This window comes from Anguilla anguilla, chromosome 9 (genome assembly GCF_013347855.1).
Source record: "Anguilla anguilla isolate fAngAng1 chromosome 9, fAngAng1.pri, whole genome shotgun sequence".
In the NCBI taxonomy this organism is placed as follows: domain Eukaryota; kingdom Metazoa; phylum Chordata; class Actinopteri; order Anguilliformes; family Anguillidae; genus Anguilla; species Anguilla anguilla.
The window spans coordinates 12,484,599-12,512,122 of record NC_049209.1 but is presented as its reverse complement, the minus strand read 5'-3'; the positions used below and the strand labels follow the sequence as shown (position 1 = coordinate 12,512,122).

Sequence of the window (27,524 nt, the reverse complement as noted above, 5' to 3'; positions counted from 1 at the left end):
AGTTTTCTATTTGAAAAACCAGCATGTTTTGCAACCTGGTCTCATGACCCATTTGCATCAATTCAACAAATTTCCAGCACTTTATTTATAAATGACATATATCCCTAAATGTGTGCACTCATGAATAAGCATTATATATTGTGCTGTTCGCAAGGTCTTCCAATAGAGCAAGTGAAGCATGGTCTTTTGAATAGTTCACAAATATGTTTTTATAGTCATGTCTATAATGAGTTAATATTTTACAACCGTAAATAAATTTGCACATTCTTTCCTCTAGTTGCTAGTGTCATCATGTGACATTGATTTTAAACATGTTTCTTAGGTCTGCTTTATGTGCACTGTAGCTATTCACAGTTCTCTTCTGTTTGACGCAATATTTTAATGTCTCGGCTCAATTTTTATTATTGTACTCTGTTTATAGATATTTAATGCAACCCATATTAATGGCATATCTAGGCATTAACGGAATTATTTTGTTGGAATTTTGTCTATATTTTTCACATATTTCTGTTGCCAGTAAACAACCAAACTGATGCGATAACACTATCCCATTCATACGCATTTCATGCTCTTGAAATATCAAGGCTATTAAGAGATTGTCGTGCTTCTATGACTTTGGGAAGTTGAGTGCAGTTTTCTGTAGTAATCCTAAATGGCTTACTCTATGAACATAGTTAAAGCCTTCATAGATTTGATTTCCATTGTCAGTCAAACTAATTAAGACCAATTTTGGCATTATGCTTACATGCAAACTATATGTCATGGGAGATGCCTTTGTAACCTAAATTTGGTAGGCGTGGCTGTCTCTACGATCTAGGTAAAATAGGTCAAAGTTTTTAAAAAGTTGAGATTGTAGGTCGTGCTGTAGAGTTTCTGTAGATGCTAGGGTTTTAGGTGCTGACTTTTTGCAATGTTGGCCATGGACACAATCTGTCTTCAAAATTGCAAGAATTTTGGCTTTAAGGTATGCAGAATCCTAATCCTACTGATGTGAATTTTTATCTCATAATACCTCTAAGGATAATTTCCAGAATTCCTCTTTGGGTATAGTCAAATTCTGTAATGCCATAATGCAGGTCAACATGCCAAAAATTGCAGTAAAAATTATATTTATACGTTATTCATAAGTTAAGCACACATTTTAGGGTGCTGAAACTTTGTTGAGTAAACATGAATGGGTCATCAGACCAGGTTGTGTTTCTTGTGTTCTCCATTGTTGAGTGTTCACGTGGAAATAATACTTTCTGACACTTGGCCCAGATGAACTAAGTTAATTGAAATTGACCTCATCTGCACCAAACATATCAGATCCTAAGGCAGTGGGAACGAGCGGTTTTTTAAAGAGACAAAGGCACATTTCTGTGCAAAAAATATCAACAGATAGAATGTGATGCAGCACTGAATTTAGTTGTAATTAGGAATGAATTTATTTGCAAAAAAATTCTAGAATATCAACATATGTATTGTGTTGATGTGTCAGTTATTTGACATTACAAGCCCAAAGAAATAGTGAACAATCATGTCCTAATTCCCTGCTGGGGAACTGTGTTGGGTGGCCTTTAGAATCTGACCTTGATGTAAATCTTTGCCAGAGACTGAACTGCAGAACTGAAAGCTACTATTATTTCATTGTATCTGACAATGTGTTGCTGAAGTCTTAAATTGAGAATGACATTAGGCTTTATTGACCTGCAGCTAATTCCTTGCTTTTACCATTATATGGCGTCACTGCCCCCCAATACCGCTTTCTCTTGCAGTCAAAATTAATAATGATAGTTTCCCCCAGACTGTCCCTTTGACTTGCAGTGGACAGGCAGTTCCTGAAATTATTAACCTTTTTTTAATGTCAACTTAAAAGAACACAAAGTGTTGCTAAAGAATGCAATTTTGACTGGCTATGATATGGCTCATAGGATTTATGGATTTTATAATGCTACAATCTGGTACAATATAATGCAAACAGATGTGTTTTTGTTTTTTGAGCATAGTTCCCTTTTAAAGTAATTAACCTTAACCTTAGTAATTGCCTTCACTGGAGATAAGGGGCCTAGCCCAAACCATGAAAAACAGCCCCAGACTAGGGTTGTCCTGATACTTTTGGTCATATAGTGTATATTTTAATTGGAAAGTTCATTAAATTAAAGATTGTATGAGAAGTGATATAATTTAAAAATAAAACCAAAAGTAATGTCCAGAAATGGACAAATATTATTTTCTTAACATACACTACTGATGTGCATGCTAGTAACAAGAGGAGGCTCTGAAATTCAAATTTTCAATGCAAAGAAAGGTTTCCTAAGCCTCTAGAACCACAGTAACTGTATCTATTAATGGTAAGATAGTGGACTTCTGACATTATCATGAAAACTGATAAATATGTTTTGTTTTGTTATTAATAATATTATATATTGATATCATCAATGATATGTTAATGATAAACTAATTAGTGCCCTGATATAGTTGACAACGTTAGCTATGAAGCTTGTCAACCAGAATAGCAAACATTTTCAGGCAGCTAGGTTAACGTAACTGTCAGATGATTGGTTTGATGGGATTTCTCTTTTTTTCAAAAATGTTTGTGGATTTTGATTTATTCAGTAACCACAGAAAAGAAACTTATTTACAGTGCCCTCCAAAAGTATGGGAATGGTAGAGTGAAATTTGGTAGTTTTTCTACATATTGTAAGGACTGATGAAAATGATTTACTTTATTGACTTCAGCATGGGGATCAATAATAGTGGGCATTGTAGTCATTCAGTTTTTCACTGAAATGGCAACTTCAGATAAACTCTGAATAGACTACAGGATGGCAATATCACATAAGTGAATGGGACCAGAGAAGCCCTGGAATGTTACATTAAGTTACATTAATGAAAATTACATTAAGTTGAAGGCAGAAGCAGCTGCCACCAAAGCACCCATAGTCACAACATCACCTTGCATACGCATCACTCCTGGGAAGAAAATGCAGTGTCAGGTCAGCAAATGGTAAATGGATGGTAAATGGACGGCATTTATATAGCGCTTTTATCCAAAGCGCTTTACAATTGATGCCTCTCATTCACCCATTCACACACACACTCACACGCCAATGGTGAAAGGCTGCCATGCAAGGTACCAATCAACTCATTGGGAGCAATTAGGGGTTAGGTGTCTTGCTCCGGGACACTTTGACACGCCCAGGGTGGGGGATCGAACCAGCAACCCTCTGACTGCCAGACAACCGCTCTTACCTCCTGAGCTATGTCGCCCCTAAATGCAGTCGGAATAAGGCTAAAAACAACTGCATGAAATGCAATCGATTTTCATGCGGTCCCTGCTCACAGGAACAACCAAAGCTGTGCGTTCCCTGTGGAACTGATCAGTAAGTGAAGACACGCAGTGCACATGTAAAAGCTCAATCGAAATACTGGGAGCTAGGGAAAGGACTGGGACGACTAAGCGAGCAAAATTTGTTATGACTGAAGAAATTACTTTTTAAACTACTTTCTTCATTTTGTGTTTTTGCTTGTTTTGCACATTTTAGCTCTTTCCACAATGTGCCTGTAATATGCCTTGGCACATTTTCACTTACCTATATAACAAAACCGATATAAATTACAAATACAAATGTTCAAATTGATACAGTCATGTCATTTATTTCAAGAAAATAGTTTTGCATCTTAATCTATCATAATCTTTATGAAATGAGGTCGCTGTGGGTGCTGAAATCAATTCTGTAATGCTGGATGAGTCTGAAGCCACGGGGCGTCAGATTTGGTGGTTTAAGGTAGTAAAAAATATGCAGCCTTTGTAGTGTTAAAGCTTTTGGATTTGAGATCAAAAGATAAATAAGAGCCAGAAGTACGTATATGTTTTATCGTTATACAGACACAACTGTTTTTATGTTGAGTTCCCCCATTTTCAGCTCTGCAAAAGTAAGTATATACAAGAATACATGGCACTTCTGTGGTGGTTAACAGTCACAATCTTGTCGCGCTATATATTCTTCTATAAGTACACCATGCTGTGGTTTATATCTTATGTATATGTATGTATGTAGGGATGTTAATAGGACTATTGCTGGTACTCTCTCCCCCCGCTGATAATTAAGCACTTACAGAATGGTGAATTCATCATAGTTTCTTCTTTTTCATTCTTTAAAACAATGTTCATGTGCAATTTTCCGGATACGGATCCAACTCTGACTATGAAGCGGTTGGATCAGGCCAACTTCAAATGCAATATGAAGGATAATCTGCTGTACTTTCAGCATTATTTAAATCAAAACGCCGATTGTTTCGCACATGACTTACATTTCTGGGGGCATGAAGGGAAAAAGTGTGGACTTTCAGTGACCTTTTAACTCATCGTTTAGCCACTGCAGCAGAACAAGCTCTGACCTTTTTTCCATCTCTTCAACCGTCCGTTGATTAATATTGCCACTTCCTTTGTTTCGGTTAGAATAATAACTGACTGTTTATGGGGTTTGGCCTGAAAACAAAATGCAAAATGTTGAATGCCTGTTTGACAGGGTACACAGCCATAAGTGAATAGCTAATCTCAGTGGTTGGGTTCTTTTACGCCTGTCACATCGAGTCCCAGCTCTCGCCTGAGTGGCTTGGATCTCCTTAGAAGCAGAATGAATAAGCAGTGAGTAAGAGCAACCATGCAGAACATCTGCACACAGCAGCATCTGAACTCCCAGTGCTCGCAGGCCAGTCCTGAGCCCGCATTGGCAAACAGACATAACATTAATTAATTTCATTTTGCCATTTGTAGGTTAGAATTTAAAGAGCCAAACAGGAAAACTGGGTTGAAAAACTGAACATTGTACATGTATTTAATTGAAAAATATCTGGTAAAAACAGATTCCATTTTACAAAAGAAGTATTTCAGGTCCTAATGCTGTTTTTCTCAAAACCGTACCCTTTCTCCCTCTGCCCTATGAATAGTGCAGTTCATGTACACATGAGGAAGCCTGTGGAAAGCTAGAGTGTTTGAGGGGTTGTCACCAAGCCAACAAAATTTGGAAACCATTTCATGAGTTAAGATTGTGTTGTAATGCCTGCCAATGAAAGACTTATTTGAGAGCATCTCTGTCACAAATATACCCATGAGAAGCATTCATAATTCTATTCCGCTGGCCATCTACTTTCGTCCCTCATGCTTCTCCAGGTCCTGCATCTAGACCTTCTGATGGTTCTGAATTCTTTCCCTCCCATCCTAAATTTCTCTAATTGAAGACAAATGTTCCACATACCAACCAAATTGTATAATCATCTCGATGTATGCATTAGGCCTGGAGCTCTGCAGAATTTCAATTTAATCACAGGTAAAATGCTGATGTTCTCAACCCAGTGAGAAAATCGTTTTGATTAAGTTTACTTAGTCCTTTGTTGTATGTAATTAAAACAGTCTTCATTTGACCCCACACAGTAATTAGTCATTTTTTCTCCTTAAAATGAACATTTGGCATACGCATTTCTGTATATGCTTGTAGATTCAGTGGCTTGAGAAAGGTGCGATTTTACCTCAATCTGGTGCATACTGCAAAAATTCTCATGGCTAGTGTTTTTTCCAAGGAGCTTGGCGTTGCAAGTGTCTCATAGCTCAGTCAGAACCCTGGATTTTAGCAGGGGATGTCGTCTTCCTTTCTTACATACGCCTTCCACCTCTGTTTGTAGTTAGTATACCCACATTACATTGCTTGGCAAAACACTGACTCTGAAGCTTCTTGAAATACAATCATATTTTGTTTTGATGTTTCTAACAGTAATAGAAAAAAGGCTCTGTATATATGTTCTATACTGGTAATTTTATAATATGTAGTCAATTTTCTTTTTTTTGTGTGTGTGTGTGAGTTCACTGATGTAAATTTCAGCATAGAACATAAATACAATAAGGTTCGTTAGGTATGTTAGCAGAAGTGTGAGTACTGAAATCTGGTACCGCTATGGCACTGGTTCCCATGTGACTGGTACGTACTGGACCGAATCTCCATGTACCGGACCGAAACATACACGTTCCAGGCTTTTAAATTCCCTGTGTAAAATGCATGGCATGTTATGAATGTTCTTAGTCGACACAATCAGAGTCACAGTTAGGTAGCCATGGAAGACTATTACAATGTAACTCTAAAAGGATTACATTTGGTGTCATTTTAGTGTATTATGATATAACATTCAAACTTTTCAGAGTTGCAAAACCAATGTCGTACATACATACATATACACAGGGTTTCACAATGTGTTGCATAGTAAAACAGTATCTTGTGACATACAAACATCAATATGACATACAGAGCACAGTGTGTTTTCCAGTTAAATAAAATAAGACACTGTTGCATCCAGGCAGCTGTCTGAAATATTTCTCTGCAGGGTCATGTAAAAAAAGAGTGTAAGAAAGTCAAACAGCAGAATGAGTATAATCACAGACACTTTGCAGGTTCAACATGTGCTGAAAAGACATATGCCACAAAAATAAAATAAAAAAAAACATGAGTAGTGGTTAAAAGCTGAAATCAGCAGGCTTTTTAATTAACCATCACTGCCAATTCTCCCCCAGCTGTAGAAGAGTCTCAAACTGAACATCCTTATAAACAGCACTTAAGATGTAGAAGGGGATAAAATGACCAAGCAGCCACATAGATTGAACCAGATGTCTGTGGGTCTCAGTGTTTGCCAAGATGCACGGATGTCCAGATGGATGCCTGTTTAAAACTGTCGGTTTGAACTGCAGTCCCAGTGGGTTGAAAGAACATGAGGAAAAGGAAGTATGTGTGGGCTTTAGGTGAAAGAAATCTGTCACTTGGGACCACCCCCATAGGGAAGGCCATTATATCACAGTGAGGACCCCATCAGCGTTTCACTTCCTAGGGACACACGAGGACACAAGCTATCTTTCTCTTGGGCACCGTGTACAATTCCTAACTCCTTTCAGTTTAGTGCTACTTTTATGGATATCTCTCATTTTCTTTGTTTTAAGGATCAAAGAAACACTTAAACATGTTTATCAGTTCATAAATTCTAGAAGGACGGTCCATGCTGGATTAGCTAGAAATGGTCATTATCCGTTTCTCATGAATACTTTCTAAAATATGATTGATCACTGGGGGCTCTATTTTTGTGACAATGCAAGTGCAAACGTACATGGACAGTAGTGGAATTGCTAGTTTCAGCTTGCGCAGAGTATTTTGCACCTGCAACAGGTTTGATGATTTCCTGGTCTCCAGTAAACCCATTTGTGTCAGCATGGGATGGGAGCCGCAATAGGTGGTGTGTCAACAGAAATATCTGGCGCTCAGCAAGATTGGTGTTCAATAATGCGTCTGCACCACCCCAGACCACGTTTTAACTGAAACGCTAGGGCATTGTGCTAATGTGGTGACGAATGCACCGCATATATGATTGTATAAACACATAACACAGATGCAAGAAATATTTTGTCTATTTTATTTTGACTATTTGAAATTCAAACTGATCATACTGTAACATTTCAGATAAGAATAACCATAATCCACATGCATTTCTTAAAGGGTTAGTTCAAATTAAATGGTTAGTTTTAAAACCAGGTCCGCTGAGCTACTCACCACAAATTATATAATAAATTGGTGGGCTCAAGCTCTCCCAACTCATGTACAAACATCTCACTCTGGTTGCCATTAACTTTGTTAGCCAAAATAACATTGATAGGCCTACTGAACAACGGCTGTGTAAATATTATGATCAAAAAATACAAATGTCAGACCAATAGATCCACATCACTGCACTAATTCAGCATTGTACTTTGAAGGTACCCAGGAGAAACAAGTGCAGCTAAAATTTTTATTTTCTTGGAAGCCCTGTAATAACTCTTTATCAGGGTGATGACCACTTTGCTGAATGCAAGCAATTTACCATAAACGCTACAGGTCGAACACGGACCCACTATACTTCTACTGGAGCCTGAAATAATGCAAACAGAAAAAGGTTTATTTGATTCTTGATTTAACTAATTAAGCTGTCTCCATGTAGTGCAGTTCTCTTTTTCAACACACTATGCCTCTGGGGGTGAGTGTACAATGCTTTTGGACAATTGAAGTCAGTACTTTGTTCTTTAGGTTATAATTATATGCTTTGCTTAAGCAATGTTCCGAGGTCTACCCATAAATTTAGTGTACACACAGAAATCCCACGTAGATGACATTTGCAATTTGATTACAGATGCCGACAGAGACAACCCTGGCTTTAATAAACTTGGAGAACATTGTGGTCTGTGGGCTATGATGTCATAGATGTATGGTAGAGTACTATAGAAAAAACAGGGTTATACAAGAAACATATAGAACTAAATTTAGAACCATACATTTCACATTCAACCCTTTGTCGAGGTCTGCAGGCCATAAGAATCAATGACAGAGAAATGCATTTGCATCCATGGATATGTATGTTTGAAAAAGTTACCACAGAAACAATTTTCATTACAACTGTTGCATGGGCAACGGAACCTGCTTTGCAGTCATTTTCCTCCTAACTGGGGAGGTTATGAAAACAGGAAATCTTTTTCTTTTTTTTTTTTTTTTTTTACGAGCAGGGAAAGTCGAGGAGGTCAGCTCATGCCACAGTGTTCTCTTTGTTAGTCTGAAAGCTATACTCAGACAAACACATACACATTGTTCATAGTCCTGATTGCATCATTTCATTTAATTAAATTCCTTGCTTCAATTCAGTCAATTCCTCACTGCATACACAACATGCTATGAATGAAATCATGACTAGAAGTTTGCTTTGGAATATGTCTTAGCTCACATGTAACATTGTAACCACAATGTAACATTTTTTTTACAACCTGATTAATCAAGAAATTCACTTGTGGTTAAAGTGCACATTCTCAGCTTATATTTAAGGGTATTTTACACAGGAAGATATGATTAACATTATGTTGATTACTTGTATTTTACATATACTGCAGTCAATACATGTGGAGGGTGGCACGGTGGTGCAGTGGGTAGCAATGTTACCTTGTTTCCACGTGGGTTTCTTCTGGGTACTTTGATTTCCTGCCACAGTCCAAAGACATGCAGTTTAGATTAATTAGAGAGTCTAAATTGCCCCTAGGTATGAGCGTGTGAGTGAATGGTGTGTGCCCTGTACAGGGTGTATTCCTGCCTCTTGCACAATGCATGCTGGGATAGGCTCCAGAACCTCCCATGACCCTGAGCAGGAATAAGTGGGTATATATATGGTTGCATGGATGGAGTACATGCCAGGTTTAAACACAATAATATACTGAGCTGTCATAGATTCAGCTTCACAATTGCTGAATCTATGGGATGGCTTTTATTTAATGTTAATTTTTTTTGAGACATTAATAGGGATCTATTTAAATGCTCCATATTAGTTGTTTAACTGAATTTTAGGCTGTTTTTCAAAGATCTTGTAATGATCCTAATCCTTTTAAACAGCTTCCTTGATCAGAAGATATGGAGACACTCAATAACTACCAGACCATAAGGTTCTGATTAAAACATTGTGCTCTATTTGAAGAGGAACATATCTATTTGGGACATGAATAACCTCCAGGCAGGCTGTAGCCAGGATAATCATCCAGACTGAATCATATCACTGTCTGTTCCGAAACTGGACAATGATTCCCCTTAATGGAAACGGTACCCCCTCTATTAATTTAGGAAGTCCGGTTGGAATTCAGGCATTCCTGGAAACACCTTGATTCAGTGGTTTGAATTCCTTCTTGGTTACAAAGGCCAAAAATAACCTAATCAAACGGTTGTGAACATGCCCTCAAAGAAGGGCATTCGGCTGATTTATTTGATATGACTTGGTTTACAGAATCCTTCTCTAGGACATACCAGGGGTTTAACAGTAAACATGTGAGCTGATTGGGGGCTATATAAATTGTAAGTAAATACTTTAAAGGAAACAATGATAAAAAAATAAGAGCAATAGCAATTCTAGCAAGAGCAGCACACACATTTCTTTAAACAATTTTTCCATTTTTGATGTTACTTAATTACTGTTACTTAATGATACTTAATTCTTCAAATTCCAAAAATGTCATCTATCAGTTGATTTTGTGTCCTGTGCAATGTTCTTATAAGTTGGAACTGTTTAAAAAAGTCAGAACTGGGCATCAAGACCTGCGGTGTAAGGGTAGCCTTAATGTCCAGAATAGCTAAATACCGAACAAGGAAAAACACAAAATAGCTGCACTACGGAGTAGCTACCGTACAATGTTCCTACACGCTGCATTCAGTGTAAAGGTCATTCTAACACTGCCTAATTACTGTTACCATCGATGTGGAATCATTCATGTTGGTAAAAATGCTGTTTTCAATATCTTTGACCATCTCACCTCTTCGCTTGACTTTTTCTTGTTGCGCCTGTGGGTGTGTCCTCAACGGAAGTGTGGGTGGGGTTCAGGAGACATATTTGATTACAAACACATAGTCTAGAAAGGCCACCAAATCCTATATAGTATACCTTTAACCAAATGAGAGCACTGTGTCTCTGTGCTAAGCTCCTTGCAGCGAGAAGCAGGGACTCATCACATTCGGCTTGTAGCTGACCGCAAGACTACCCTGCACCCCTCACAACTCACCTCCCTACAACTAAATCTCCAGTGAAAAACCAACATTTAATATAAGCACTTTACATTTCTGACACTGAACTCCACTTTATGTGTACCATAAGACGGTTCATTCTTCTGTGTAAAAAACAACGCACTGAGGGTATATTCATTAATCAGTCAGTAATACAATGCACTGCAGTATTACCACATGTTTGCCATGCTATAAAAACCTTATCCGCATGAAACCATTCCTCCTTATTTGTAAAACAGCTTATATATATTCATATAAATAATCTCGTTAATATATCATTTGCAGCAGACAGACCTCTGAAGAAGACATTATTAATAGTAATCATGGCCATTCCATTGTAGTTTGAATGGACATTCAATGAAAAATCAGCTGTTGAATGAACAAAAAATTAATAATTAATAAACTACAAAATACACAAAAACTAATAATAATAATTTGTCCAAGTTTATCATTATACTCATTGTGACTCCCAGGTCATGGTGCTTTAAAAATGTTTTTTTTTTCTTCCTCCTTGACCTTTTATCAACCTTCATGCAGGAACGATTTCCAGTATTGCCCCTCAGGGCCAGATTGAATCTGGTGATAAATGGGTGCAATAATTTTTCCTTGGGCCGAGTTCAAATGCATTTTTTTCTCCCCGCAGACTTTGTGCCTAAGTGACCCTTACAACTCGGGAGTCACATCTGTTCTGCGCTCTCTTTCTTCTGGGAGGGCTGACTCCATATGTCCTCCCCTCACTCTTTCTCTTTAACATTTTGCTCACGGTTTTGTCGGGTTTCACTGAGAAAGAGACTCACGTGACACGGATATCGTAATTACTACCATCAGCCTCAAACGTTTTGGGTCAGCTTTGGCCAACATTCCGGATGCCTTTTTTTAATACACTGGTGTCTGGGAAAACTGACATTAACCTTTTTCTTCACCTACGAACACAGACGGGTCATATATATGAAGTGCTGCGCTAAGATCACACAACTAATACCTGGTGTGAAAAAATGGTAGTTTAACTTGAAAAATAAACATTTGTTTTAAATTCCAGAATCCTTTTTTTCTACTAAGAAAGCACTTCACTATAAAGAGAAACCACCTCCTCTGTCCTTTGTTGACTCTTATTTTGCTTCACAAATAAATAAAAAAAAAAGACTAAATAAATAAATATCTGTATAAGTATGCAGTTAGGAAGGACCAAACATACAAATCCAGCTGAGATGGCTAGTACAGTCATGTAAGGTAGACATTCAGAGTTGTTATAAATGAATTATACCAAGATTGCAAGGTATGAGCTAGTCCTAAATGATATGCAGGCTTTCTGAAGTAAGTACTGTCAAGATTATTGCACACATATCCAGCTTTTACATGAAAGGCTTGCCTGTATAATAAACATCACACATTTTTCTGCTGTGAGAAATACATTTGGCATATATACATATTTGAAAGCTCACTGTGCTTTAGTGACTTCCCGAATATACAACATTTGACTTGGGTTTGCCAGTACTTTTTTATCCTGTATTGTTTTCTTGGAGTGTAAATTTACATGCGTTATTTCAGGAATACTCTCCATTAAAATGTCTAAATTGGGAGTCCCATCTATTGGGACTCCCAATTTAAATCCCAATAAATTGGGATTTCTCACCAAAACCAATATCTTGACCTCAGGCTTACTCAAAATCTTCTGTCACAGGTCAGAGTTTTGCAGCCGTGAGTCCCAGCCAATCGGACAGTGTCCCTTACAGGGATGTTAACACTTAATTTCTTAACTGTTAAACGCTACTAAGAATGTTGATCGATTAATGGTATTGATTAAGTAGTTACATTTCAACATACCATTCAATATACCATTTCAATGAACAACATACCCTGGTGATTAGATTTCAGATTAGAAAGACGTTTCTCCATCATTAGACACCAATCCCCTTGACTGGTGGAAAGTTAAATGAGTCACGGTTCCCTCGACGGGCAGCTTTTGTGAAATGCTAGTTGTCCATTCCTGGAAAATCAGTGCTGTCTGTGCTCACCTTTAGCAGACTGCACACCAGAATTATCCCAGAGCACCCAGACATGCTCATATTCCTTATCAAAAAATGCTTAAAATCAACAAAAATGGAGAAAAATCAACAAAAATGGAGAAACTGTCCTTTTTTTGGAAGGGAAAAGTGTAAAAAAAAATGTTCAACAATGAATGCAACCATGATATACCATGATATACAATGATATACAATGATGACACGCATCCTATAGGTCCTATAAAAATAAAAATAAAACAGTGAGAATAAGTGGAGCCTTTTCTATCACTCTGCTACCTTTCTGAATGTGTTGACAACAGTACTTGACAAATTACAGGAGTTTTGTTACTCCTGTAATTTGTCAAGTACACTTGACAGTTCACCTTGCAACAATGGTCACCTTGCCTCAATCCAATGACCTCGAGCAGCAACGACTTCTACGACGACCTTAAAATCCCAAGCAGTAACCCATGCTGCCCAGACCTAGTATCCAACGACCAGCAGAACAGGCCCTCCTGCTAGTTCAAAGATCCCAGCACACTGTAAAAACATGGAAATAGATTAACTCAAATAGATTGAGGAATCTGATTGCTTTGAACCATTAGCATATGGCAACTTAATCAGTTCAAGTATTCCCTTGAAGACTGTGCATGAACATTTGCCGAAACAGGGAGTAGTGTAGCAACTGTACAGGCTAACCCTCGCTAGAGGCAGGGCTACTGGGAATAATTAGAGACACCTGTCATCTGCGGACCTTATATAGTGCCTTTGCTAAGCGGAGCTCAGGGGTAGGCCAAATGACCAAATGCACTCCATCACAATTGACTTAGGAAAATTGCAATGCACTTACAGAGGTGTATGAATTGTTACTGTATGTCGCTTATGAAGCAATAGAAATCAAAGCAAACTTGACATTTTTATCATGTTGTTCCTTATCTTTAAAATATTATGTTAATTGATACACATTTTTAAGTGGGAAGATAATGCAAAATAATTTTGTAGTACAAAACCCCAGGCTCTCTCTCTCTCTATCTCTCTCTTTGTCACTCTCTCTATGCCTTGTTTCAGAAAGTCCAAGTTCTTGCGTTCAAGTTTTCACTTTTCACTCATGCAGACAGGAAGGCTGTCTTTTGCTGACATCAGGGCACAACATTCATGTGGAAAGTACCTCTGTTTCAGTCATGTGCTATTTATTATACATACATGCTAAAATGTAAGGTAAAAGGCGTCATGTCACCCTTTTGACTCATTTGTAAAAAAAAAAAAACATTGAAAAAGGGAGCAATTAATTGGTATTTTTTGTTATTATGTTTACGATGTGTTTAGCGCCTAATGGAGTGCTTGGCTTCATTAAAAGACATTGCACATTTATTGACACCATTAATACTCAATTACACCAGAATAACACATGCACGATTACTGCAAGAACATGGCAAATTTGGTTCAGCCTTAAAACTGTGTTTGTTTCCTGCATATCATATGTTAGCACAACTGTACTTTCAACCTCTAAAGACATTTAAGAATTGTACTCGGAACCGCGCTGTTGTTTTCCCATGTGAAATTAACTAAGCGCATGGGCACAGTCAATGACACGGCGTGTGGGCGCCCTGGGCGTGGCTAATGTATGTTTGTATTTTCATGACCAGAGGCAAAGAGTGTACAGCTAAAAGTGCACGGCACACCTGGAACATGGGCTGGATTATACTGAATATATTATCTGTGGGTGTGGTGCAACTGGACTCATTAATTGCCAGTCCAATCTCTTTTCATTACCTTTAAGAGCCTGCATATTCTGCAGGGCATACTGCCAATTTCTGTAGTCTACAACTATAATGGAAGATGAGGTTAAGGATATACATAAGATTTTTCTCACAAGATGTTATTTTGTGGGAGGCACTATTAAACTGGTAGCTAAATAGCTTAAACGTGCTTTGCTATAACTAATAAATAATGACAACGGTATCTTGAAGTTTTATTCAACAAAATAAAACCAGGGAAGGTCATACAATGCCAATGATCCCCATTTAATGTGACTTATTGTCACAGTCAAATACACTCTATGTAGTGAAATTCCATTGCTTTTGATCACACTACTTCTGAGTAATTCAGTAAAAATTGAAAATTGTCACAATTCTACTGATTTGTAATGATATTCTGTGACCATCAGTAATTTGAAATAAAGAATACAATCCAAAAAATATATATTTTTGTTCTTTGCACTGTATAAATATACCAGACAAAGCAATGTATGTTCCAGCTGATTATATAATTCCCACCTGTAAGATATGTTATACAGCTCAGTTATGTTGATATGACCTAATACATAAAGGAATGTATAATGATTATTACTTGTTTGACTCAAATGCTATTTCTACATTGTTGCTTTATGTTGATATTATGTTTATTAAATTTATTAAGCCACAAAGGGAAATTGTTGCAAAATATTCCATTAATCGTCAAACTGTTTATGAATGCAGTCTATACATAATTTGTGCAAGCATTGTAGCTATCATTTTAATCATTTTAAGTAGAGTGAATTAAAATGAAGAGATTGTTGAAGTTGTGTTTATTGTCATTCTCATTACAAATTAAAAATGAGTGTAAGAAAAATAACAAAATACAGTAACCCGTGGACCACAATGCAGTAAAAGAACTGATATAACTAAGAATAAAGAATGGAATTAAAATATATAAAAAAGAAAATGAACAATAAAGGGGCAACATAGCTCAAGAGGTAAGACCGATTGTCTGGCAGTCGGAGGGTTGCCGGTTCAAACCCCGCCCTGGGCGTGTCGAAGTGTCCTTGAGCAAGACACCTAACCCCTAACCCCTAACTGCTCTGGCAAATGAGAGGCATCAATTGTAAAGCGCTTTGAATAAAAGCACTATATAAATGCAGTCCATTTACCATTTACCATAAATGCAAAGTGTGCATTGTTGCTGCTTCTGGGATTTATATGAAAGTCAAATTATCCACGAAAACCAATGATGTCTTTCGAATAGACTGTGTTCATGCTCACCTTGAATGGGGAAGCCCCAAAATTATCCACCCTATGCTGGGAAATGATTTATTCCGTAGACCTGGTCTGAGCAGGTGGGTGGTGAGGGCACAAATCACACACCAGATGGACTGGAATATTGCAATGAGCGGCACCAAAATTGCAGTCTGGTTCTCGATCTTGACTGACACACCCCCACTTTGGCACACAGCGAGTCAGGGAATGACCAAACAGCTCAGGCGAGCCAAAGTCCATGACAAAAATACAATTTTTTGCCAGCGTAACAACTCACAATAACCCATGCGCCGGCTGTAAAATAGAGCTCAAAATCACAATGAACCAAAAAAAAAAAAGAGAGAAAGGTGGGATGACATTTATTAATGACAGGTAAACTATAGAAATAATTACTGGCTTCACAAGAAAATAATGTTTCTTACAAATAGTTGGCATTTAATTTTTCAGGACTTCATTTAAATACAAAATAATGCAAATGCAAATAATACTATTTAATAAAGTGTTCTTATTTCACTGCATTCATATATTTATTTTTGGAGTTCTTTGTTATACAATGATTAATGGTTAAATGCATCATTCTGCAAAGATTCTGTATTACTACAATAAAATAATAGATCACTCAGTTTTTGTTCAGAGTTCTATAAGTGGGATTGTTTAGTTACAGTGTTCAAAAACACTCTGAAATTCCATATATAACAAACCACAATTCTTGGGTTTGGATGATTGGAGCCATTTTAAAATTAAACTATGAGGCTATTTCTTTATCCGCGTAACGAACCGAAGTGATGGGTGACATACAGTATGTGAGCATTGTCCAGTCTGCTTAGCTTCATGGGAATACCCGTGTCCCCTGGTACCAAGAGCCACAGAAGTTGTTAATATGCTCAATTTGCCCAGAGATGCACTCCTCAAGTCAATATTTACCCTGGTAATATTTCCACAAGGCAAGCTGTGCTTTGAGTTTTTTTGTGTTTAACTTGACATGTTTTTTCCCAGTCTCATTTTGCTCTATTTGCTATCAAACGTTCCCTGTGATGTTGTGCTAAGGGACAGCAGATTTGAGAAGACATACCGCAACATAATGAATCCAGTCAGACTTCCTTTATCTTCTTGGCTATATACTTTTGAGAGCTGTGTTTTAATTTGTATTGAATAAACAATATGGGATTGTGTATGTAATGCAGGTCTAATTATACCCCGGGGTTGTGTTTCCTCAAAGGAAATTAAGTGGGCATGGCGTTCTGAACTCTAAAATGCAATGTAAATGGCTTCCAGATTTCACCGTGTCTCAGGGTTTGTAGTTCCGAGATTAACAATTTTTAAAAAAGGATATGCATGAGAGTTTGCCTGTTTTAACCTATTGTGAACAAAGGAAGACTACAAAGAGAACTGTAATAATGCTACAAAATTCAAACTTTATTGAGTGTTTAAAGAAAGATTTTTCAACCTTCATGATTCTGTTTCACCATATTAGCCTATGAATTGTCTTAGTGTGAGATTCTCGCTTCAGGGGTTGCAAGTGGCTTTGTTAGTTTTGGCATCCATGACACAACCACAGTAAATGGGGTTTTCCTTGCTTTGCAGTTGCACACATCTTTTGTGGTTAGCATAGCTCTTTTTTCCTCCCTTCAAAACTCAAGAATTGTACACCGTCAGAATATGTGTGCGAAAAATAGCTAAATTTCAGTTCTCTTGGAAACAAACATTTAGAAACAATGAATAGATAAGGTCCCAACAGTTCATCAAAGAACTTACTGCTGTTTAGATGTGAAAAAAGAGACTTTTTCATATTTGAATTTTCAGCCACAACATTCCTAAAATCTTGTGTAAGAAAATACCATTATGCAAATAAGGGAAAATGAGATTGTTTGAATAAATTCTTAAATTGAGACTTTAGCTTAATGTGCTGGCTTTGCTCCAGCAACATAAGAAATTGCTCTATTTTCTTTACCAGAAAAGTTCTGTTTTGTCATCTGTCAATCCAGACCTGTTACCAATAACTTTAAGGTTATTGGTTTAAAACAGAAGCCTATACATTTCTGATATCTGCAAAAACTGATTGACTTGGACATGACTTGAAATTACTCTGAGGAAAATTGTGAAACAAGTAAATCGTCATTGAAATGCACATGGCAAAACAGATGGTTCATGTACCATTAGAAACTCTACTCTCCATAATATTCGCTCCATGTCCTACTTCTCATTGTGGTGCAAGCAACCTCACAAAGACTACCACACACACACACACACACACACACACACACACGTTTATTAATTTATTTTGAGTACCTTTTCACATCTGACACTCTGAGATTCTTATAAGAGCGCATTGTGAAAACAGTTAGGCTCTGTGTCTGTTTCATCCACAAACAAACTTTAGTTTACAGTCTGCTTCACATGCCTTTGTGTTTTTTGTGTATGCACTTGCCTTTTCTAACATTTTAAGTGGCTCATGTTCCAGACCCAAAGAATCTCGGAGTGTCAGCCTCTATAATATTCAAAACTAAAAAAGTCCAAACCAGTCTTTGTTATGAGAAGCTGTTTCTTTTCTGTCGCTGAACCTAGTCCATTCCAAATGCACGCGCATCCCAATAAGTCTGTTTGTAATTTTCATATGGGATGACACTTGTCATGCCTTTTTAAGGGACACAGCAAACTCTCTGACATACTAACTTAGATGATAACTCAGTCTTTCCCCCTGGTTCAGCTAAAACACACAATGTTCTTATTTTATGCTGATGATGATGATTTCTGGTGGTGCTTTTTAAAAAAAAAATTGCACATTATATTATATTATATTATATTATATTATATTATATTATATTATATTATAAACCTAAAAAGTGAGATTAGTAATATATAATCAGACACAATGGCACATAATTCACAATCTAGGGATTTATTAGCCACCATTTCATGCCAGTGACTTTCTGTAAAATAATTATGCATGACCTCAAATTCATACTTCTTAAGATTAGTTGTGTTTAATTGAAGACTGAAATGTTATCTAGAGGTTTTCCATTTTCAGATGATAAAGAGCTTTCTGAGATTTACATTAAAAAACATCCATTTAAATCTTACATTTATCATGAAATATGTAATAGTTTCTGATGGCAGTACTAAATTAAAACTATTCCATTGGAAAGAATCTGCTCTGTAGTCACTGATTTCTGTTTAGGTTGCCAGTTAAGTTGCATGGCAATTTAGCAGGACAGAAGAGGTTTTACCATAAGTTGGTAACCCCACACTGAGAACCATATAAATTATTATTTAATTGCGGGCCCAGGAGCAGCGACGTGACCCAAGACATTAGAGAAAAATTGTGTGTTTTGTCCAATGAATGGCTTGTTTCTGAAAGGATTAAGTTTATCACTGATCATTCACTGGTCGAAAAGGATGTCCATCAGCACACTTAAGAGATCGCTGATTTATCCTGCCTGTATTGGTCAAACTCTGTCACTGGATAACAAATGGATCCTCTGAAAATGATAGAGCCATGCCTTATTTATCAATCAATCAAACTTTATTTGTAAAGCACATTTCCGACAGCGGGTGCAACTCAGTGTTCTGTACATAAAAAGACAGAAAGAAACAGGGTGATTGAAGGATATTTAAAAAAAACAAAAACATTTAAGACCTAAGGACAAAACTAAAATCAAGATAAAAATTAGGGTAAACGGCAGCAGTAGAAAGTGTTGCAACAACAAACACAGCAGACAAACAAGGTCGGATAAACAACAGAGTAAATAGTTTAAAATAGTTTATTGTGTATGATCTGTGTTCACATGACATGGAGAGTGCTACAGCACAACAACATTCTAACGGAAGGTGCTTGGGCCTGGATTCAATCAACATTTACTTCAATTGATTCATTCATTCGATTCATTCAGTTTGCTACAGTATATAATTATAACCTTGAGGTCCTAAATTATTTATTCATATACTACATAGCACAGTAAAATTGTCATAGGATCCTAATGTGTATAGATAGAACACATTCTTCAGATGTGCAGAGGGTTAGCATGGCAAGGCCACAGTTTAGGTTTTCAATGTACAGATGGTTGACTAAGATTTGAAACAAGAATAAACCATTTTTATATCATATAAATATTTATCCCACAAGTGTAGGCTTAAAACCACCCAGCAAGTAGATTAATCCAGATAAATAAAACCAGAGTTATGAATCCAATTTTCTGAAAGCAAACACCCTTGTCCTTGGATGTTCATGTACAATATGTTGTTAATAAATGTTGTACCCACAGAGGTTGTCTATGGTTTCCTCACCAGACAGATAAAATCTGCAATGGCAGATTACCAAGTTAAAACAAAACCACGAATGAATAAGCACACATTGTAATTGTATACATGCTAATGCACAAAAGGCAGAACAAAGCAATATAAAACTTTATTTTGATATGAAACATGGCAAATACTCACATATATCCATGAAAGTAAAAAAATTAAGGTAAAAGGCATCCAAATAGAATGGTGTTTTTTTTTTACCCTAGCCAGGAAGGTGGAAAGACAAGGAATTTAGATATTGTCTTGTTTCTCCCAACAGAATGGCCTGTAAACAATTTAGATGGTATTTTGAACGTCTGGAGTGGCTTCCCCCCAAAAAGATCAAATTTTATGAAGCTTACAGATAAGTTCACTCAGTCCCCTTCATGGCTCTTTGCCAGAACTGTTCCAAGGTGACTGCTAGAAGAATAATACAAAGTTGCTAATTAATTAACTTAATTACCGCTACATTGGATAATTAACTGATAGGGATACCTGGCTGCCTAATAATAACAGTTATAAATAATACATTTTTAATACTTCATTGCACATTGTGAGTCATTTTCACTCACAGCCAATAACACTATTTTCAATAATATATTTGCTAAAGTGCTTTTGACATTTTCTTTTCTTTACTGGACTGCACTGCCCTGCCAGCACATTTTGTTATACTATATTATATCAATGTGTATATGTTTGATTTATTTTTTGTTCTTCATGTCCTTGAGTGTATATATTTATTAGTACAGAAATGTACAGAAATCAGTACAGCTCACTTAGCATTGACAAATCATTCTATTAATAAACACATTTAGTACTAAAGTTTATCCAGGCTGGGAAGTGGCCAGCTGATGGTGTTTTATAATCAATAGTTTTATAATATGATGGAATTTGGCTAATGTTCGGTTCATGTAATGACTATATTTACACATTTTTGGTAACCTTGTGAATATGTGCTGTATGACACTGAGGTTGTAATGTTAACCTTTCACCACTAGGGGTAGATGTGGTCCCAGCTGTATCTCCATTTCCCAAAACTGAGCTGTCGATCTATTACAGCCCATTTCCCCCCATGCTTAAACTAATAAGCAGGTATACACATACCTTATTCAGCATAGGCATTAGGATAAAATGTCTGTGAACCATTAAGCATGTCTTTGCTATGGCACAACACATCATTAGCAAATTCTTCTGTTCCTGAAGAGAATTGATTATAGAAGGTATAGGAGAGTTAAGCTATGCATTATCATATGTTAATTCTCATTAAGGTTTTGTAATAAAATATTCTTTGTATATTAAAAAATATATATATTTTTTATTATTTTGTTTTTATTAACGTATATGTCCATACATATAATTATTTATTTTTTAACAATTTGCCATTTTTTTGTTTAGTACATGGTTCACAGAGTATTTTTTACATACATAGTATAGGTCAAGTGATTTTAATACTGTAATGTCATTAACTCTACTTTTGAAAATCTAACATTAACATGGTTTCTTAAAATAATGCGAATGGTAAACAAGGTGTGGCATATTTAGCAACAGCGCATTAATAATAAAAAATGTATATTTTGTAAATTTTAAATGGTTATTTTCATTACTTATAGATTTTATGAAAATACATTCATATTTTGTATTATTAAATATGCATTCAAAATATTTAAATACTTGCAACTAAATTACACATCTTTATAAATACGTAGAATAATTATAAATCATAATCATAAGCTTAAGCTAGAGTCTATCTATTTTTAATTTAGCAATAAATGAAACAATACAAGAAACAAAATATATAATTTTGAAGAAAGCAAACTAGACAGCTTAAAGTAATTTATAATTCTGAAAAAACATTTTTTTTATTTCTTGGAAACAGTATCAGTATAATGATATGCACTATACACAACAGTGTTTAATTAATGAACACATAATTTTGCATGCATCTGGATACTGGGAGTAAAAATGTAATAGAACATTAATCAAAAAATATAGGTAGGGAAATGTTCATTTAATCAGACAAGAAAGTAATGTAAGTAAAAGTGCCATATTTTAAAATTGCAAACAGCTGTACAACATTTGGAAAGCAAACAAAGGCTGTTTCAAATCTGTGTTGGTCATTTTTGCATATAGGCTAATATACAAAATACATCCCGTTGCTATTTTTAGTTCGGTTTGGCATAAATATTTATTTTATTATTCATATGAATTCTGCAGGGTTGTGTAATCATGATTATAATCATGTACAATATTTAGACAAAGTAAAACTAAAAAAATAAAATAAAATAAAATAAATAAATAAAAACATAACTTTAATTGTACGTTTAATTTCTAATAGACTTAATGGAGGCTGACTGTATCAGAAAATGTTTTATCAATCCTCATAAACACCTCTGCATGTATAGTACTCACTGGACAGTGACAAAATGAAGGCCTTAAAAGTCTGCCCTCAGTAGATGGAAATCCAGAATTGCCCTGTGTGCCGTAAAACAAGTCAGACCGTTACTTCCGTCAAAGCACTCATTTCTCAGTACTTCGAATGATGTTGCGATCTTGTCGGACTCAATAAAATCTCACGTGATTCTTGGCTGTGCGGAAAAAAGGTCCCAAACACAGTTAAAGGAGAAAGAGAGAGAGAGAGAATGAGGAGTAGAAGAATCAGGGGATCGCTGCCATTGACACAGGGGAACGCAGGGCTCTTAAAATGAGCTATTCCCCTAATAGCCTCCTACTCATGTGGAGGACGGCTTCCTTTCAGCTCCGCTCTACCCCTTGCAGTTCAGGGAGACTCGCAGTGCTTCCAAGGGTCTCCATGCTAATCTATTCCTGCTTCCAATAAGGTGGAAAATCTTTACTTTCATCAATTATTTGTTGATTTCTATTGATGCCCATAGTTAGTGATACTTTAAATCTACAGACAGGAGGGAAAATATCGGCTCACATTTCCTGTTAAAATATATGCAGTAAGCAGGCATCAAATGGGGAAGGGTCATTGTTTTTTTTTTAACTTCTGTCAATAATAATAAAAATTATTCTGATGGCAAAAAGACAGCCCATGACTTTCATGAGAACTTTAATAAAGTACGCTGGAGAGCTTTAGGCCTACAAATAATAAATAAATGGACAATACTGTATTATAGCAGAATTTTAATAAGTTATGATGAAACCCCGTGTCATTTAGATATTATTGACAACCTATACATTATTTATTTTACTGTTGAAGCTAATACTTAGATATGAGTACTGGTAAATGGCACACAATGGCCATACAAATGTGTGATCTAGATTTTAAAAATAATGTTATTTTTTGTGATCAAGATTTTTGTAGATTTTTTTAAATACACACAAACACACACACACCAAACACAAACCAAAAACACAACTGTACCGACAATATAACTACAGCCAGGACTACTTATCAATACCATAAGGGGTTCTTGTATCAGATAACTTATGACATACAAATGTACAAACTTATTTTCATGTTGCTATATAGGGACTGTAATAAATAAATAAATAAATAAATAAATAAATATAAAATAATGGTATTCACAGAAGTGAATATTTGTTGCATTTATTTATTTTTATTTTGTTTAAATTTTATTTTATTTTAAATTTTTTTTTTTTTTTTTTTAGAATTTGTGGGAAAAAATGGTTCCACCTCCTGCATGTAAAGACTAATCTTCTTTGATGGGCTTAAAGATGTCCATATAGTGTAACCCCTCGGTTAATACTCATGCAGTTTAAAACAGATATGATCTCTTGCATAATGTACCAGATGACAGGAACGACACTGACAGAGTGGTGCATGTTTTGGTGTTGTTTAAATTCATAAGTGAGAAAAGAAAATGGCTGTATTTTATATATGCAAAATCCAATTTTCCTTGTGCCACTGGTGGGAAATATGGGTGCTAAATGACCTTTTCTATTTTCAAGTCAAAAAAGCAGGGCAGAAAAATGTGGTTTTTGGATGCTTCATCTCACTGCTTTTACATTTGAATGGGAGGTAGATTACCTTTTGGGTTGTGGAGTCATTATATTCTGCTGAATCCCAGCACCACCACCCCACCACTGCTGAACACACTTTCTTTGTCTGTCTCTCTTTTTCTCTATAAATTAGCATACATATGCCCAGATAAATAGGCCAATGGAACACCAATGGTTACACTATGAAATGAATAATTTTAGATTTGTAAAAAAAAGTGCACATTTTATTAAAAGGATTAAAAGGTATTTTAATACATTTTGGTTTCACCATATAAAAATAACAGCGCTTTTTATACTTTCTATCTGTGAAACATGGTGGTGGGGCTGTTATGGTTTGGGAATGTATGGCTGCCACAGGTACTTCCTCACTTGTCTTCCCTGATGATGTAGCTGCTGATAACAGTAGAAGAATGAATAGGACAGGTGTTTGAGGGCTTTTTTCATTATGGAGATAATTCTCTGGTCATCAACTGTAGAGAGGTCTTCCTTGGCCGTTTGTGATTTGTGAGCTCACCGGTGCTCTCTTTCTTCTTAATGCTGTTCCAAGCAGTTGATTTTGGTAAGCCTAAGGCGTATGTCTCTGACTGTTTTTGTATTTATTTATTTATTTTTCATTTATCTGCCTCATAGTAGCCTCTTTACTTTCAATGGCAAAGTTCTGGTCCTTACGCTGACAAGTGCTAATAACAGACTCCAAAGTCAATCAAAAGCCTAGAATCAAAACTAGATAAAGCTCTCTTATACTTGCAGTAAAGAAGCAACTGAACACACTTGACTAATCAGAAACAGCTGTGAAGCCATTTGTCCCAAACATTATGGTGTCCTGAAATTGGGGGGCTATGTATAAAAAGTGCTGTAATGTCTGCATGATGAAACCAAAATGTATAAAAATACCAATCTGCATTAAAACCACATGTGAATTGTTTCATGTCAAATCTAGAAAAAAAAAGTCTTTGTCCCAAACATTACATATAAATACATCCTTTTAAAAGAAATTCTGAAACATTGAGGAGAGGAAATTATTTTAAAGATTTATTATTTCTTCTTCTCAAGGCTTGTTGCTCCTAAACCGTGAGACCTAGAGCTACCAAACGTGGAACCATGAATACCTTTGTCATCTGCTACTCATGTTATTGAACTCATGTCATTGAATTGGCCCATAGGTGGTGTTGTTGCAACCACTTTTATGTTTTGGTCTATAATTCTTGAACTTTCTTCTTTCCAGGGATTTTCTTAAGAACCTTTAAAAACGTCTTCTCCTAGACCGTGTGACTTATCAACATGGCACTTGGAACAACAAACACCAGTTTGTTGAGGACATGATCCTCCAATAAAGTTCTATAAAGAAAGCTGATGCTCCAAAAAACTTGGCAGCAATAAGTCAATAAAAATTGATGTTGGCATGGCTTATCACAAAAATGATAATAACTCACAAATGTTTTGGCATAAATTGATGAAATTGGGTAGCTATATTAGCACTAACTGCCCCCTGCCCAACCGTAAAGTATTGACCCAATTAAATGACATGGTGGCATTATAGAGCTAAATATATATTTTTTAAATTCATAAATTCATGAAAAATAAATCACTGTTATTTAAAACACTGACATTTAAAACTTGCTGGAGTGATGTATTTCCTCATCTGGAACAAATACCTGTACCTTACTTGTCACCACCATCTTGGATTCCCGCCATTTTGGTAATGGTATTAGCCATTTTCCTCTAAGTGGCATAATATTGGCTGTGTGTGCTTGGACCCTGTGTATTTCTGCTTGCAGCTATTATTATTATTATTATTATTATTATTATTATTACTACTACTATTTGGTCAGCTAAGAACTTTGAACCTTGTGTAGGTTTGAATCTGTGACTGTAAGGCTCAGTCTTCTGCAAAGTGCTTTTACTGACTGAGCCTCTTGGGAGCCACAAGTTTGTTGTCATTATGAAAAGTAAAAATTCCACTTTCAGAATGTCATGAGACTACACCAGAGAGCTTTCTAAAAATGACCAAGTCAGGAGAATTGTGCTGTATGTCATCTACAGAAAGAGAAAATAAGCTCCATGAAATACAAATAAATTCACTCATCTTGCCAGCAGGGTGAGCAATGGCCTGTCCCCTCAGGAGTGTCGCAAATGTTGGCTCTTCTACTTCCAGCACTACTTTTCCTCTGGTTACTGGTTCTGGTAAGTATTCAGGCTTATTTAATGTTGATTTATAATAAACATTGCTAGACTTAGTACTCCAGTATACACTACGGAATAGGTTAAGCTTTCAGGAATGCATTTCATATTTATAGTATAGTGTTAAAATGTCCCTCTCTTTTCCCTCTATAATTTATTTCTTGTAAAATGCATCTCTTCAAAATGATTATTGAATGTTTTGGCAAGCAGTTTCTATTCCACATTTAGATGTAGTCTACCACAGTTTGTCAGAAGTGGTTGATTATGATTGAGTGAAATTCTCAAATGTAATACCTCTGTTAATGTCTAAAGAGGCTAGCGCAAGTTTTACAGCGCTGCCTTGGCTAGGTAACATTATCATAACTTTAATGGTGATGTGGGGAAATAATCATTTTTTGTGATGTAATCTTACGACACCCTACCAAATGACAATTTTCATGAGCAACGTTTAAGAATACCCCCCCTCCCCTCCCCTGCCCCCCATTTAGTCAGGAATTTGGCACTTAATGTCATAACACACCATTTTAATTTTTATTGAATCTACCTCATGAATGTCATTTTTAATAAAATGATGTATTCATTATGTGTGAGAGCACTCTTGTGAATATTTACTGTGCTATTATAAAATTAGAAAACAACAGGCTGATGTCACTAAACAAAGCATTTTTCAAATTGTATTCATTGTTTTTTGCACCTGAAACCTTGACTATTTGAGATTTTTGATTAATCAATCTTAATAGTTCAAACCGCAAAAAACATTTCTGGCCAAGCAATCTATTTGTACCCCTTGTCCCCCAAATTTTGGTATCTGCACCACACATGCACATAACTCTGTAGATCTCCTGTGCTGTGGGTTCCATATAATTAAAATATATATATATGTGGGTTATTATACTGCACTGGAATAACTGGACAAGATGGAGATCAAAAAGAGGGAAACAGACTGAAACTTGTACTGAAGCTAATGTTGTCTACAACATGCGCTGGGACACGACAATGAACCAAATTCCTGTCTGCCGCATTCATTCACCATTCTGCTGCAGCAGAGATTTTACAGCCATAGCTGACTGTCTGAAAACAAACCTGCATGGGCCCTTACTAAAATAGGCCAGCAGCTCACTAGGTTAAGCCTGTCTGGATAGGACCTACTTTTGTAGTGTCACTACGATACCACTAACATCACACTTTTTTTACTGAGGTATTATCCCACGAGTTTTTTACATTTTAAAACACTTAAATAATTCATATATTGCTCATAGGCACTTGAACAATAGAGCGGGTTGCCTAGGGGACTATTGCAAAAACATTGTATTTTTCCACCTCAGGTTTTACCACATGCACAATGAGCCAAAAGTTTTATTCTTCAAATATTTTTTCACCGAATGCGTGTATAATGAGAAACAACTGCATATAAATCAAGTAATAATTTCAAAATTTGTCAGAAGTACAAAGAAAAAAAAATCGCTCTCCTCAGTCCCAGA

At 36.1% G+C, this 27,524-nt stretch overlaps 1 long non-coding RNA gene across 1 annotated transcript in view; it reads left to right on the top strand.

Annotated features, from left to right (window-relative positions):
• The window catches only part of LOC118235289, a 69,459-nt gene extending 42,940 nt beyond the window's left edge, over nt 1–26,519 (top strand). Inside the window, exon 3 of the long non-coding RNA XR_004766826.1 lies at nt 25,960–26,519. This is a non-coding gene — a long non-coding RNA (uncharacterized LOC118235289). The remainder of the gene's footprint in view (nt 1–25,959) is intronic.
• Nucleotides 26,520–27,524: the final 1,005 nt, after the last annotated feature.